We start from the raw sequence: 5,150 nt of genomic DNA on the forward strand, positions 1-5,150 counted from the left end.
TCATAGGCGTCCCATTGCTTACAGGATTCCTTTCAGAAGTGTACATGAACTGGTTATTAGCAACCATGTCAATGAGTTCTTGAGCTTCTGCAGGCGTTTTCTTTAGGTGAATGGATCCACCTGCAGAGGTATCCAATGACATCTTAGATAACTCAGACAGACCATCATAGAATATATCCAGGATGGTCCATTCTGAGAGCATGTCAGAAGGACACTTTTTGGTCAACTGTTTGTATCTTTCCCAAGCTTCATAGAGGGATTCACCTTCTTTCTGTCTGAAGGTTTGAACATCAGCTCTAAGCTTGCTCAGCTTTTGAGGAGGAAAGTACTTGGCTAAGAAAGCCGTTACCAGCTTATCCCAAGAGTTCAGGCTGTCTTTAGGTTGAGAATCCAACCATAATCTAGCTCTGTCTCTTACAGCAAAAGGGAAAAGCATGAGCCTGTAGACTTCAGGATCTACTCCATTAGTCTTAACAGTATCACATATCTGCAAGAATTCAGTTAAGAACTGAAAAGGATCTTCAGATGGAAGTCCATGAAACTTGCAGTTCTGCTGCATCAGAGAAACTAATTGAGGTTTCAGCTCAAAGTTGTTTGCTCCAATGGCAGGAATGGAGATGCTTCTTCCATGTAAATTGGAATTAGGTGCAGTAAAGTCACCAAGCATTCTCCTTGCATTGTTGTTGGGTTCGGCTGCCATCTCCTTTACTTGTTCGAAATTTTCAATCAAGTTGTCTCTGGATTGTTGTAATTTAGCTTCTCTTAATTTTCTCTTCAGAGTCCTTTCAGGTTCTGGATCAGCTTCAACAAGAATGCCTTTTTCTCTGTCCCTGCTCGTAAGAAAGAGGAGAGAAAAAGAAAAGAAGAGGAATCCTCTATGTTACAGTAAAGAGGTTCCTTATTGTTAGTAGAAAAGGAGAAGAAGAAATTTGAACACAGATAGAGGAGGGGGTTCGAATTTGGTGATGATGTGAGGAAGAGATGTTAGTAGATGAATAAATAAATAAAATAAGATGAGAGAGAAGGAGGGAATTTTCGAAAATTAATTCTGAAAAGGAGTTAGTGATTTTTGAAAATAGTTTTTGAAAAATGTTAGTGATTTTCGAAAATTAAGATTTAAAAAAAAATAATTAATAAATTAAAAAGAAATTTTGAAAAAGGGGGAAGATATTTTCGAAAATGAGAGAGAGAGAGAGTTAGTTAGGTAGTTTTGAAAAAGTTAAGAAACAAACAAAAAGTTAGTTGGTTAGTTGAAACAAATTTTGAAAGGATAAGAAGTTAGGAAGTTAGAAAAGATATTTTGAAAAGATATTTTTGAAAAAGATAAGATAAGAAGATATTTTTGAAAAGATATGATTGAAATTAGTTTTGAAAAAGATTTGATTTTTAAAATCTCAATTAATGACTTGATTCATAAGAAATCACAAGATATGATTCTAGAACTTAAAGTTTGAATCTTTCTTAACAAGCAAGTAACAAACTTGAAATTTTGAATCAAAACATTAATTGTTTATGTTATTTTCGAAAATTTGATATAAAAATAAGAAAAAGATTTTTGAAAAATATTTTTGGAATTTTCGAAAATAATTAAGAATTTTGAAAAAGATTTGATTTTTGAAAAAGATTTTGAAAAAGATAAGATTTTCAAATTGAAAATTTGATTTGACTCATGAGAAACAATTTGATTTTTAAAATTTTTTGAAAAAGTCAACTCAATTTTCGAATTTGATGAGAGAAAAAGGGAAAGATATTTTTTTTGATTTTTTTGAATATTTATGAAAACGTGAAAATTATGCAATGCATGAAATTTTTAGATCAAAACAATGAATGCATGCAAGAATGCTATGAATGTCAAGATGAACACCAAGAACACTATGAAGATCATGATGAACATCAAGAACATATTTTTGAAAAATTTTTAATGCAAAGAAAACATGCAAGACACCAAACTTAGAATTCTTTAATGCTTACGCACTAAGAATTCAAGAATGCATATGAAAAACATGAAAAGACACAAAACAAAAAATCATCAAGATCAAACAAGAAGACTTACCAAGAACAACTTGAAGATCATGAAGAACACTATGAATGCATGATATTTTCGAAAAAATGCAAGATGCACATGCAATTGACACCAAACTTATGATATGACTCAAGACTCAAACAAGAAACAGAAAATATTTTTTGATTTTTATGATTTTCTAATTTTTTTGGATTTTTTCGAAAATTAATTGAAAAAGGAAAGAAAAAAGGATTCCAAAATTTTTAATATGAATTCCAGGAATCTTATGCTCTTTAGTTTGAAGCTTCAGTCCAGAAATTAGACATGGCTCACTAGCCAGCCAAGCTTTCGATGAAAGCTCCGGTCCAAAACACTAGACATGGCCAATGGCCAGCCAAGCTTCAGCAGGTGATCATGGATCAGCAGCAGGTGGATGAGCAACAACTAAGTTGCTCTTGATAACAAATTGCAAGCCTCAGTCCAAATGAATTTAGACATGGCTTTACAGCCAGCCAGGCTTCACATGCTTCATGAAACACTAGAATTCATTCTTAAAAATTTTGAATAAATTTTTGAAAACATTTTTATTTTTTTTGAAAACAGATGAGAAAATTTTAGAAATATTTTTGAAAAATTTTTGAAAATAAAATAAAAAGAAAATTACCTAATCTGAGCAACAAGATGAACCGTCAGTTGTCCAAACTCGAACAATCCCCGGCAACGGCGCCAAAAACTTGGTGCTGTTGCCGGATCAAAAGGGAATCTGGCACTGATGTTACCGGATCAAAAGCTTGCCGAAGACTCAAACAATCCCCGGCAACGGCGCCAAAAACTTGGTGGACGAAATTGTGAACCATTCTCTTTGTATTTGTGTGAAATTTAATAATTGGCTCTATTTGAATTCACAACTCCGTTCAACTAACCAGCAAGTGTACTGGGTCGTCCAAGTAATAAACCTTACGTGAGTAAGGGTCGAATCCACAGAGATTGTTGGTATGAAGCAAGCTATGGTCACCTTGTAAATCTCAGTCAGGCGGATTTAAACATGATACTTGATTAGATTAAAATAAACAATAAAAGGGATAGAGATACTTATGTAAATCATTGGTAACAATTTCAGATAAGCGAATGGAGATGCTTTTTGTTCCTCTGAACCTCTGCTTTCCTACTATCTTCATCCAATCAGTCTTACTCCTTTCCATGGCTGGCTTTATGTGATACATCACCACTGTCAATGGCTACTTTCGGTCATCTCTCGGGAAAATGATCCAATGCCCTGTCACGGCACGGCTAATCGTCTGGAGGCATCACCCTTGTCAATGGCTTCATCTTATCCTCTTAGTGAATAATATGCTCACGCACCCTGTCACGGCACGGCTATTCATCTGTCGGTTCTCGATCATGCTGGAATAGGATTTACTATCCTTTTGCGTCTGTCACTAACGCCCTGCAATCGCGAGTTAGGAGCTCGTCACAGTCATTCAATCATTGAATCCTACTCGGAATACCACAGACAAGGTTTAGACTTTCCGGATTCTCTTGAATGCCGCCATCATTCTAGCTTACGCCACGAAGATTCTGGTTAGGAGATCTAAGAGATACTCATTCTAGCTTAATTCATGTAGAACAGAAGTGTTTGTCAGGCACGCGTTCATAAGGGAGAAGGATGATGAGCGTCACACATAATCATCACCTTCATCACGTTCTTGGGTGCGAATGGATATCTTAGAAGCGAAATAAGAAGAATTGAATAGAAAACAATAGTACTTTGCATTAATCTTTGGTCTCAGTTTTAATCCATTGTTCATCTTAGGAGACTATTGATCACGTTTTAGGGGGCTGGCCATCTCGGCCATGCCTAGACCTTTCACTTATGTATTTTCAACGGTAGAGTTTCTACACTCCATAGATTAAGTTGTGGAGCTCTGTTGTTCCTCAAAGATTAATGCAAAGTACTACTGTTTTCTATTCAATTCTTCTTATTTCTCTTCTAAGATATCCATTCGCACCCAAGAACGTGATGAAGGTGATGATTATGTGTGATGCTCATCATCCTTCTCCCTTATGAACGCGTGCCTGACAAACACTTCTGTTCTACATGAATTAAGCTAGAATGAATATCTCTTAGATCTCTTAACCGGAATCTTCGTGGCGTAAGCTAGAATGATGGCAGCATTCAAGAGAATCCGGAAAGTCTAAACCTTGTCTGTGGTATTCCGAGTAGGATTCAATGATTGAATGACTGTGACGAGCTCCTAACTCGCGATTGCAAGGCGTTAGTGACAGACGCAAAAGGATAGTAAATCCTATTCCGGCATGATCGAGAACCGACAGATGAATAGCCGTGCCGTGACAGGGTGCATGAGCATATTATTCACTGAGAGGATAAGATGAAGCCATTGGCAAGGGTGATGCCTCCAGACGATTAGCCGTGCCGTGACAGGGCATTGGATCATTTTCCCGAGAGATGACCGAAAGTAGCCATTGACAGTGGTGATGTATCACATAAAGCCAGCCATGGAAAGGAGTAAGACTGATTGGATGAAGATAGCAGGAAAGCAGAGGTTCAGAGGAACGAAAAGCATCTACATTCGCTTATCTGAAATTCCTACCAATGAGTTACATAAGTATCTCTATCTCTACTTTTTATTAATTAATATTCGAAAACCACATAACTGTTTTATATCTGCCTGACTGAGATTTACAAGGTGACCATAGCTTGCTTCATACCAACAATCTCCGTGGGATTCGACCCTTACTCACGTAAGGTATTACTTGGACGACCCAGTGCACTTGCTGGTTAGTTGTATCGAAGTTGTGACAAATTATGAATATGTAATCACGATTACGCGTACCAAGTTGCTCACGTGCCAGGAATAGTTTGAGCCTGGACATCACAATTTCGTGCACCACTCCCCCAGGCATCATGAAGAGATTCACTGTCCTCTTGCTTGAAGCCTTGAATATCCAGTCTCAACTGGGTCAACTTCCTTAGGGGGGGAAGTATTGATTCAGAAACTTGTCTACTAGCTGCTTCTATGTTTTCAAGCTAGATTTGGGTTGGTTATCTAACCACCTCTTTGCTTGATCTCTTACAAAAAAGGGAAAAAGTAGCAGTCTGTAGACATCCTGATCTACTCCCTCAGTG

At 37.0% G+C, this 5,150-nt stretch overlaps 1 non-coding gene across 1 annotated transcript; it reads left to right on the plus strand.

Annotated features, from left to right (window-relative positions):
- Positions 1 to 200: 200 nt before the first annotated feature.
- On the plus strand, positions 201 to 304 carry LOC112752890 (small nucleolar RNA R71). Its single transcript, XR_003177299.1, has one exon. It is a non-coding gene; the product is annotated as a small nucleolar RNA R71 (small nucleolar RNA).
- Positions 305 to 5,150: the final 4,846 nt, after the last annotated feature.

The sequence above is a fragment of the Arachis hypogaea genome, chromosome 15 (genome assembly GCF_003086295.3).
Source record: "Arachis hypogaea cultivar Tifrunner chromosome 15, arahy.Tifrunner.gnm2.J5K5, whole genome shotgun sequence".
NCBI classification, from domain to species: Eukaryota; Viridiplantae; Streptophyta; class Magnoliopsida; order Fabales; family Fabaceae; genus Arachis; species Arachis hypogaea.